This window comes from Aulostomus chinensis, chromosome 1 (genome assembly GCF_037954235.1).
Source record: "Aulostomus chinensis isolate RoL2024-O1b breed Wild chromosome 1, RoL_Achi_v1.0, whole genome shotgun sequence".
Lineage (NCBI taxonomy): Eukaryota > Metazoa > Chordata > Actinopteri > Syngnathiformes > Aulostomidae > Aulostomus > Aulostomus chinensis.
Genome location: NC_141320.1, coordinates 66,322,990 through 66,335,133, shown reverse-complemented (window position 1 = coordinate 66,335,133; position 12,144 = coordinate 66,322,990).

Here is a 12,144-nt window from a genome sequence, read left to right as displayed (position 1 = left end):
AACCCATTGACTTGATACTTGACATGGTCTGAAAGCCTTCACAATAAGAATGAGATCAAACCTCTTTGACGGTGGTTAAGAGCACCATTTCAAAGCCAGCAGAACACGGCCTGCTCTCCTCTGAGACCAGCTGACTGGACCCCCTTGGAGAAATCCGGCAAAGTGCAGTGCTGTGGCTGTTGTTGCTTGTGTCATACTTACCGTTGTGGGTGGTGGCACCAGCTGAATGTGGCCTCGCCGTCGTGCGTTTCACTTTCTTATCCACTTACTCCTTTGTTGTAAAGTGTGCTCTCTGAATATTTGATTATGAAGTGGCAGTGATAACATCTGCTCTGAAGAAACAAGATTCACCTCAAGATTGAAAGACTGTCTGTGGCTCACATCCAACAAATAGTTCTTCAATAGAGTTCTGCGGGTGCACAAAGCTGTCGCCTTGACTGTCTTCAGCCATTTGTTTCAGTCAATTCAAAGAGGATCAGTGAGCAGCGCCAATAGCATATCTTTTCTTATCTTATCACAATGAACTAAATGTTGATTGCAGCATGTGCATGCTAAAGAATAACATCAGCAGTCAGACAGCTTCTCTAAACACCCACAGTAACGGTAATTCACATGGTTGCCAGACTCCCCCCAACATTCGGCCTGTACCAGTTTGCTTATCGCCGCAACCGCTCGACAGAGGACGCCAGCTTCTCCGCACTCTATTGGAGCCGAGAGCATCTGGAAGGGAAGAACACTCACGTGCGGATGCTGTTTCTGGACCACAGCTCCGCATTCAATACCATTATTCCACAACACCTGATAAGCAAACTGGCCCGCCTTGGTTACAGCACCCGCCTCTGCAATGGTTGTTCGACTTCCTCACCAACAGACCCCAGTGTGCAGGTGGGAAAAAAAATGTCTCCGGTGTCATCTCCCTGAGCACCGCCTCCCTCCAGGGCTGTCCTGAGTCCTGCTGTTCAAGCTGATGACACGACTGCTGTGCCAGGTCCACTACTAACCACAACGTGAAATTTGCAGACGACACGAAAGTAGTGGGCCTCATCACAAACAATGAGAACAGGCCTAAAGAGAGGAGGTGAAACATCTGGCAGGCTGGTGTGACACCAACAACCTGATCCCAAATGTCTCGAAAACAAAAGAGATCAAAGTGGACTTCAGGAAGAACCAGCCCAGCCACTCTCCTCTCGTCATCACCGACTCAGCAGTGGAGATCGTCAGCAGCGCCAGGTTCCTGGGGGAGCAGATAACGGACTCTTTAACCTGGTCAAACCACACTGGCACCCTTGTAAAGAGGGCCAGCAGCGAATGTACTTACTGCGCCGGATGAGGAGAGTAAGCCTATCCACTCCCATTCTCACCACCTCATGGAGGAAGAGCATCCTGACCGGCTGCATCTCAGTCTGATCAGCAGCCTGTAGTTCCTCTGACTGGAAAAACCTACAGAGGGTGCTGAGGACAGTGGGGAAAATCATTGGGACTCCACTTCCTCCTCTCCAGGACATTGCTAAGACACACTGCCTGACCAGGGCCCATAACATCACCAGAGACCCCTCCCACCCCCACCATGGACTGCTCTCTCTGCTGGCGTCTGGCAGAAGATCCCGCAGTACGCGGAGCAGAACAGCCAGACTCACAAACAGCTTCTTTCTGCACGCCATAAGACTGCTTCATTCCATGTGAACATTTCCCCCTCCTCCCTCAACCACGCCCACACAGGACTGCCCTTTTCATCCATATCTGTCACACACACCGTGCAATATATATATTTCTATATTTATACACTGTGCAATATAGCTAGATATTTATCTATATAAGAAAGTTCTCTGTGCAACATAGCATCCTACCAGTCTTTTTATACGCAACATTTTTTTATATCTCTTCTTTTAAATTTGCATATTTATGATTTTGCTGTACGTATTGTTCTTATCTAATTCCTGCAGTGCCTGAGCCATTGTACGAAATTTCATTTGTGATAAAAATCCAAATGACAAATAAAGAAAGTGTAAGTCTCATGCTTCATTTTGGGTAAAAAGCTGAAAAGTATAAGAAAACATGGCACCAAGCCAGTGTACTTTTCGAAAGATTATATGTGTTATTGAATTATTGAATAAGAACTCCCTTCTTCCTCCTTCCTGCTGTAGTTACAGTTGACCACTGTCCTCATCAACATGGACACAGAAATAGATGATTAAGTGAACCCATAAATGAATAAATACATACAAAATAAAAATGTATTCATCATCTTCCGCTTATTCCTTACTAGTCAGGGTCGTGGGGGGGCTGGAGCCTATCCCAGCATCTACAGGCGAGAGGCGGGGTTCACCCTGGACAGGTCGCCAGTCTATCGCAGGGCCAACATACAGAGACGAACAACCATTCACTCTCACATTCACACCTACGGTCAATTTAGAGTATCAATCAGCCTCGTCCCCAAATTGATGTCTTTGGACTGTGGAGGAAGCTGGAGTACCAGAGAGAACCCACACAGGAACAGGGAGAACATGGAGACTCACACAGAAGGATCCCACGCCCGAGCCGGGACTCACACCCGGAAACTCCTTGCTGTGAAGCCACAGTGAGGACCACTGCACCACCGTGCAGCTCCAAAATAAAACTATATATCATAAATAGATGAAAAAAAACCACAAGAATAAATAAATCCAGAAATAAAAATATGTAAATGAATAAACGTGTGAACCCAGGAATAAATAAAGACAGGAAAAATCAATAAATACAGTAATAAGTATATGACTAAATACAGGTGTTTTTATTTCAGAAATACATGTAGAGATGGATAAAATAAATAGATACAGAAATCCAAAAATACAGAATTTAGTTCATAAATTATATGGAAATAAAAATAAATACATACATTTAAAATGCAGAAACAGCCTTTACAAAATATACTATTTATGTATTCAGTTATATAGTTGTCCATGTATTCAGTTATTTGCTTGCTTACCCATGCAATTACCATTTTTTTACATGAAGGAAAAGACTTTTGTTTGTTCTTATTTTCTGTCTGTATCTTTATGGTTCTTGGACGAAACAGAATGCAGCTGTAAGAAAAAAAGGACGGGCGATGGTCGAACAACTGCAGAAAAGTGATCTCAATGTCGGCAAGACAAAGTGATTTACTGAACAAAACCTGTGAGTGACTGGTTTTTGTGCCTCCTCTGCTGCTGAGCCCTGGGAGGACTGGCCAGAAAACAACGTTATTGGGGTAGAGGACATTCAGACCAGGCATGAGACTCTAAATTGGATGGAAGGAAGGATTGATGAAACAACTTCAAGCCCTGTAAAGCTTTGCTTTCACAGAAATATAGAAAACCACTTACTGGATTAAAAGTTGACTGAAGATGGCTTCATGCACAATATAAATTACAGCACAGCAAAACAAAAAAGATGATACACCCCAAAGGTGACTGTCCTTGAAGTTGCTATGAAATCATCTATACCTTCTGCAAGAAGACTTCCCATGATGGTTAGATATTCACTCTTCATCTCCAACACTCAGGGGGCCACAAAAATCCCCTCAATTAGAACAAATCACTGTACTAACACGAAATAGGCCTGAAGGAGAAATTAACATTAAAACCTTCTTATGTCGGTGAAAATGAGCTGCAGCGAGAAAGAGAAGGAAGGGAAGTACATTGTGTAATATCAGCACATATGATTCATGTCATATTTCTGTCAGCTCTTGGCATGATGCATCGTGTCCTCTGCTTTATATTCTGCTGAAGGCACACATATCATTTCTCAGCCCTCAACCTTGAAGGAGAAGCCTTCAACGCGTCTCTGTAGCAGCATGACAAGTGAACAGCCATGAATCTTTCCGTGTGTGTTTTTCTGGAGCATATGTTGGTTTATTGTGTCTTTGCAACAGTGCTTAATCGGTTACAAACCCCCATTAAAACCTGAGAGATCTCAATAGGTGGAGCATAAATATTGACTGTTTGAAAACATTAATCAGTCGATGGAAGAAAACCCACCAAAGTCCTTATTTCAAGGAAATTAATTGAAAATTATTGATGTAACTCTGCTAAAAGAGCTCACCAATCAGCCACAACATAATGCTGTGAGTTGTATGTGTGTTTAGTGGGTCCTTCAATCCTTCACTTCAACAAAGTCCCACTTTACCGCACCAAGCCATGACGGGTATTAGTCACTGACTTGTTATGACCTATAATGCTCATCTGTGTGTTATTGATTGTGTGGATCAGGATTAGAAAACTGAGGGAGAAGTTTACACGCTGACTACTATCAATAATATTACCAAGGAGCCCCAGAACACCTCCTCACAAGATGGTCAGCATCCTAGGGAGGAGGAGGAGGAGGAAGCTGCACTCTTCCTCCTTCAGTGCTGAGGCGAGGAGCAGATGGTGTGAGAGATTGGAAACATCGTCTGGAGTCGGCCAACCCTGAGCTAATGGCAAGCTGTGCTGGCTGTGCCATGCGAGCGTGTGAGGGGCTGCAATTGTCTTCCTGTGCATCGCTGGCTTGCTAACGTTCATTCCTGCACAAGTCTGCACATGTATGAAGCTGCAAGCCTCTTTACAATTTACTAATATAATTACACATATGAAAAGCTTCATTTTGTTGTGCAAATGAGACTAATGAAGAGGTAAACTGGGACGGGAGGCAGTATTATTTTTGTAAAACTGTGTTAAACCTCTGGAAGCTCAAAGGCTGCATTAATCATGATTTGGTGAGTTCCGAATCAGCATGTCAGCATGTGAGACGGTAAACAAGCCACGGGAAGTAAACAAACAGAGGTAGTTTATCTGTTAAACTCTCCTCCTGTGACGCGTCCTTGCAAGCTCTCTAAACGAAGCAAATAACTTCAAATGAAGCCAATTTGTGGCGCACACTCGTCCCGCCTGCCTGCTCCGCCTCGCCAGTTTCCAAGGGAATGTCAATCTGCTGCTGAACTCAGAAACACAGACGCTCAGCTGGAGTTCAGCAAACATTGACTTATAACCGCCAAAAAAAAGAAACCCGTCAGAGCCCAATGTTTTAACCTTTTTCTTTCCAGATGTTAATTCTTTGATCCGTTACCCGTGCTGTCATCTCGCCACTCTAAATTAGTCTGATAATGTTGTCTTGCATTCTGTGGACTTCATTAGGCTCTGAATCTGGAATTATGGCTGGACAGAAAGTCAAAGTACATCCAATATTCACTGAGGAGACTCGATACCACCACATCCAGAGGTCCGAGCCTTCCTGACAGACCCCCTCCTCAAGAGTCCTACGCTATCACACAGAAGGCAAACAGACCAGCAGTGGATGTTTAATCAGCATTTCCCTGGCGGATGAGTGTGAGAAACCAAAATGGAACCAAGATTTCTTTCATTCAAGCACTTAAAAGTTTGCCACATCAGTAGCATCTGTCATTGCATAATTATAGTTTAGGAATTTTCTCAGTGCTGCAGTTGTCTTCTCTTAATCCTTGTGAATTTTCTTTCACATCACTCCTTGACCTCGAGAGCTTTTCCGCTAGGCTTAAGGAAAAGTCAGTAACAGGAATTATATGACTGCGACCCAGTTGTTGCTGTTTTCATCTAAAAGATCCATGGTGCTTTTCTAATGATTGAGCCTGAGGAATAATCTGGTCACCTCTTCCGTGCACGTATATTTCACTCCAACCAACCATGTTTTTGTACGTTATGGAAATATCCAGAACAACAAGGACACTGAGGGGGGTTCATCTCCCAATCAGTTATGAACCATTAACTTAAAAATCCTCTGAATGAATATTAAAAACATGAAATGGATCTCGTGTAATTCCTCATGCTGCAACATGTTGATGGAAACAAGGCTTCTGATCAATATGCTGGGTGATACCACTCAGTTGCAGGTCTGTATACTTTCAGAAGTATCAGCCATAATGAAAGATGAGCTTCCAAGAAGAGTCCATTTATTATTTTTCCAGCAGTCTCATTAAATTTGATGAAATGCACTGTTTTACTGTAACTTCACTTTGATAGATCAGATTCTCATCAAATTGAAAGAGAAAGACTATATTTACTGAACATAGAAATACACAATCATGGAAAGCTTTTTTTGTATTATTGTAGGCAACAGCCAATCACAGCAAGCAGCAGGTTGAAAAGGAAATGTGGGAATTAATGAATCACGCCAGGAAACCAAACCCATTCACACACCGTCAGATTTCAAACAAATACCTTTCGTGTGAATAAGCATCATTTTAAATGATCATAATCATGCTTATTTCTTATAGCCACATTGAAACAGTGGGCAGCGTGCCTCAGAGGTGGGGTAGCCCTCCAGCAACCTAAGAGTTGCTGGTTCAGTCCTCACTTCCCCCAGTGACCATGTTGAAGTGTCCTTGAGCAACACACTGAACTCATAACTGCTCCTGATGAGGAGTGTGGCACCGTGTGTGTGTATGTGTGTGTGTGTGTGTGTGTGGATGAGATAGCACTGTGGAGCGATTTGAGGGCTGCTAAGGTAGAAAGGCACGATATAAAAATAAGTCCATTTGCCACTGAAAAAGAAAGAACCAACTTTTATGGAGACCTCTGTGGTTTCCATTTACCTCCAAAAGGCTGTAGAGTCTCGTTAGTGTGATAATGTGCGGCCCATTTCAGGAAATGCCAAGGCAGCTGGGGAGATCCTGTGGAGATAAGCGGCGCCGAAGGCACAGCTGATGTCACTGTCTCTGGACCAAGTACAGTACCCTCCCTCCCTCAGATTCCCAGTGAGGAATTCTGTTCCAAAACAAGGTAAAGCAGCTTCTCCTGACTCAAGAAAATCCTTACTGACTACAGTTTTTCTTCCAAAATGCAGTGAGGATGTTAATCCACTGACAGTGAAACAGTTAGTGCATCTAATGTCTAGCTTCTAAATCTACCGCACCGAGCATGGATATGTAGATGTAATCGTATTTAGTTGCACAGGTGAGGTGTGTGTGCATGCGGAGGCCATGCCTGGATTTAACTCCTACATGGGGCACCAGTGCATTGTGGGAGTGGGGGTGGCAGAGCTCAGCCATCTGCTGTGGGAAGACAGCAATATTTTGTCTAGAGAGGGAAGTAGAGAGAGAGAGAGAGAGAGAGAGAGAGAGAGAGAGAGAGAGGAGTGGAAGATGAAGACAGAGTGGGAGAGAATTATTACATTTTTACTATGGAGACAATATGACAAGAGTGAGTAACAATAATCAAAAAGCTCATTTCTGGCTCAACTTTTGAAAGCCTCTGACTATAACCTGCAGCTGAGTGGTCCATTCAACAAGTAACAGCCCCCAACAAAGAGGTTCCTCTTGATTGTTACAGGTGAACTCATTTGTCTCTCACATTGTTTCTAATGCGTGTCGGGACCACTCACGGTCAGTGTCTCGGGTCAAGTTCAGGTCCGACAGGGTCAGACAGGCTGGGATATTCATTTGTTTTTATTTTAGGAGGAAGCAGAAAATGAGGGGTGTGTGGACCGGAGACTTCCGCAGTGTTAGGCTCAGATCCGGCTTGTTTTGGTTCACTGGGTTCAACTTTCTCAGGGCGCAGGGAGCTGCTGGTTTGGAGTCCTGGCTGGTTAGGGTTTAAAATGCATCTTAAATTGAAGTTCACATTTATGTCCTTATTATCTGTCCCAGCTAAAGATCCCCCAATCACATACCTCTCCATGTCCACTGGCACCACATTTGCCTCCGTCTCAGCCTGCCAGGAACATTGGCGGGATGGTGTTGGGTGACCAGTGCTGACCTGCTCCTGAGGGTACAGACCCTTGTGTTCTGCTGCCTGTCTGGTCTTCAACCAACCTAATTTACATCACTCCCCTCCTCCAGTGGCCTCACTGGCTCGCCGTCCCTACCTACAATCTATGGTCAGGTTCCAAGCCTCAACACGCTCCCGCCACTCCACGACTCCTGCAGGTTCTCGCTCATCCATTCCAGTGTGGGCTCAGTGGGTGCTCACCCTGGTGGACGGCACCATCATGGTGGGATGAGTTCCCTGCTTCTGTCAGAAACAGGGCAACACACTTTTCTGGGTTACACCTGCCATGCCAACGTGCTTGCCTCTTTGGTGTAGCAGTCAATGGAACAAGGTTCCAGCCCCAGGTGGGGTGATGACCCTCTCCCTTTGCTACACTCCTGACCCTGAACTTATAACGCTCCTACACAAATGCTAATTATTCATCTTCAAAGATGAAAAATGTTCTTGTAGCTTTGGAAAAAATCATCTACTAAATGATGCAATGTAGAAAGAATGAGGTTCAGGGGTTGGTGAGCGAATGCCACCTCGCCCCCCCCCCCCCCCCCCCCGGAAAGATTGCTTATATGTAATTTCATAGTTGATACGAATCTTATTTTTACTTAATTTTGCTCTTTAATTCAAATGATGTAAAGAGAGAGACTTGAAAGGGGGATGTGGGGGTGTCTTTGGCAGAGCCTCCTACAGCTGTTGCGTGCTGTCACACTGTTTAAGGAAGGCCAGAACTATTATCTATGACCACAAACACACACACACACACACACACACACACACACACACACACACACACACACGCAAGCTAACGGTGGGGATTAAGCCAGTGCCAACACTTTGAATAGGCCTCTGCTCGGTCTGGTTGGCCGTGAGCTGGAGGCAGTAATTCATCTCCAGTTGTGTAAACATGTGATTTTCTCATGATTAGTTCATAGGCCTCCTCTCACTCCCCGCTGACTAACTCTGATCCTTCTCTACCTGCAGAAGCTTTTTGGATGAACCTCGTTGAATTAAGTCCAATCATTTAGACTCTCCACTGATAGTTTTTGCACATGCACACCTCGCCTGCACACTTACCCTCCAAAACGTTGGTAACAACTTGTCTAAAAGGGTTTTGGGGTGTTGAGTTACATTCCCCGAATATCGCGGTCTAATTGTACAATTGCATAAGCCTCACGTCATGCTCTGAGCATGGGCCGCCTCAGCTTTTACTGGTGTTATTTTCAAACCAGCCTGGTCATGCCGACTTGTATTTTGGGGCAGCTCCATATTAAATTTAGAGCTGTCTGTATCACGTCAGCTCCTCTAGAAAGGGAGACAATTTGACAGTGCTGGGCCAATTGCTAAAAACACCATTTTCAGAATCAGGACTCTTCGCTTTGTGGCTTGAAGCAACTCAGAAATATAAACCAAAATAAACGCTGGACTGCAAAGAGGAAGATGGCAAAAGCGAGATGTATGGTGTTCAACTCGGAGCTTGGCAAAGAGCAAGATTAGCATATAAATGTTACAGCAGCATGTCTTGATATGAGCAGCGTTGAGCTAGAAGCAGAATTAAAAACAAGAATCAGATGCCAAAGTCTCACAATTAGTTTGTCCTTCGTTGAGTTTATTCTATTCTGTCATCATCTACCCTGCTTCAAAATCCAGGAATGAAATACACAGCAAATTCTGTTTATTTGACCTCTATTCAAGCCAGGAAGGTTGCATGCTCTTTTGCAAAAGCTTTACATTCATTTATACTGGCATTCACTGACTAAGATCCATTTATTCTAACTCTTTTATGCTCTTACTTGCCATCCTGGAGGTGAACCCATTAACCTTTTGGGTGCAAGTAGTCCCTCCGTCAGCCTGATGTTTGCTTCTGCTGACAGCTCTCACATGTCTGGGTGTAAAAACAGAAGCTGTAACAGATCGCAGCAGGCACGCCAGGGATTAAGAAGACAGTGATACCTGCCTGCATGACATAAGTGTGAACTGTCATCACCGATTGTTGATGTAACGATAGAGTTTGCGTGTCCTTCTGACCTTGAGCTGTCTTTCTTCTTGCGTTAGAGATATGTTGTTTGCATCCAGCGGAAGCAGCCGTGATGAAGGCTCGCCTCTTTTTCTGTGGTTTGCTGTATGGGTTCATGCAGGGACGAGGGGAGGCAGCCAGGTGCCAGATGAGAACGGTAATTAGGCCGGTATCCACCGGGCTTTGGTTACAGGTGCAGATCTGCCTTCAGGCATGAACAAAGCTGTCAATGGAAAAGATCATTCATGCTGAAACAACAGAACGAGGGCAGAGGGGAGGTTGGCTGGCTCCCGCTGCACAGAGCCATGACAAGATAAATCGCTCTGAGTGACATCGCGACAAACCAAAAGCAGCCGTATCAATCATTTTCCTGGGTGCTTCAGAGCAAGGCTTCGGCTGTATCTGGAGAGCATTGCTAAAGCCATGCTGCTCAGCCACTTAGCTACACGCTGGTGCTATTGTTTTTAATCACAAGTGTTAAATTAGACATGAGGGGCATCTTGAGCAACACTCACTCGGTAGAGCGCAATGAGGAAATGATGGCGAATTGCTCTCTTGCTGAGTTTTAAAGGGATGCTGAGGATATTCAAAGAAGATGCAAACGGCATTGGCTCACAAGGGGGCTCTGCTTTGATATTGGACCGCTGCCTGGTGGAATTCTACTTCTCTGACACTTTAATGTGACTTGTGCTTGTGTCTCAAATGTGACAGATTCTGTTTTTGCTTCACTGAATGCTTTCTGCAGTTTTTATGGGCTGTTTTTCAGACTGCAGAGCCAGTAAGTCAATTTAGTATTTTATGGATGAAAACTCCCTGACAATGGCCTAGTGTTCAAATAACAGAGACCCCTGGAAAATGACAACCTCCTCATCACCCAGATAAATCAAACACTGAGACCAAAACCCAGACAGAAGTGAATATTTGGAAACTAACATGGTCCAAATACATTGAGCCGTGAGTGTACCAGATTAGGCTCGTGTGTGCCGCTCACGGGATGAGTGATGTCAAACCCCATAGCCCCCAAAAGACCTCCCACTTTTCAAGTTCGATATAATATTCTCCCTCACGCCCTGAAATATGCTTGACTTATGTAGTTAACGCACAAATTTCAGCGGATGCTGCCCAGATATTTTTAACCATTTCCTGATGTTTGAAAGGCAGTTCCGTTATTGTAAGAAAAGGTTCTGAATACTAGCACAACATTCAGGACCTAAAGGCCACTTGGAGAGCCCATACCTCTACCAAGGCGACCTCAACCAAACCCAGTGTGAAAGAGAGACAAACATTTTCCCTATGATCAACAGATCTGCCCCAGACCTGTCTGTTCCTCCTTAGTGGACACGACAAGACACTGAGGAGATCCCGCCTTTGAACTTTTGTGCTATCCTGCTAACAGACAGACTGACAGCTTTGAAACATGGAAATTATACAACAATATGTAAATAAACAGTAACTGTGTTACCTCAAGGTTTGCCTATGCAGAGATACCTGCTCAAGTTAGCATGCTAATCAGCTCCAAAAACCTTTAATCCAATCCGTTTTAAATAATTATATCAACATTTTTCTGCTTAAAGCCAGAATTATATCTAACTAACAAGCAATATTGGTTTAAAATGTGTAGATGCAAAAAATAATGATGAAGGTTAAAGAGAGAAGCGTGTGCTGGGAAGAGTTCCCCTCCTCACACCCAAAATATGAAGAAAGTGAAGGTATGGCTTCATGACAATGACCCTCCAGATGCAGGGGACCTGCAGCAGTGGAATGTGAGGATGGGAAACTCCAGTGCATCCCAGACACACACCACTTCTGTCCTTGCCAATTAACCATTTTGACACCTTCACTTCCAGCTGCTTGTATTCCAGCTACATGTATTGACATCATTTTGTTGCTCTGCAGTACACTTTGCAAGCTACCTGCTTTTTGTTAAAAGCACTTTGTCGATAAATTTGACTTCCCCCGACACTCAATACTGAGTCCATTAAGCTGCAGCAGAGCCACGGGGCTGCTGTGTGTGCGAGGGCCACTGGTTCCAGTAAGGTATATCTGCTGAGCTCTCATTAGCAAGCATCATCATACGTAATTCTGGCACGTGTAATGCCATTAGGAGGGATTTGGCATCTGATAGTTGAGTAATGGGATGAGCTGGGCTGTAAATCTGCAGGAGCAGGACTGAAGGTCTTCCCCACTCAAACAGAACAAGCTCGCCCTCTCCACATCAAATTTTCCCCTTCGTCATGATGACTCAATAATCACTGTTATGCTCTTTTCATTTGAGGTTGAGGTTTGTTGAGGAATAGAATATGAGATTATTTTGTTATTGAGGAGAGGCATCATGCCAGTGTTTCAATGAAAATCCTGTTTTTTCCTCGATCAGATGTTGAGTGAAATTCAGCTGCGTAG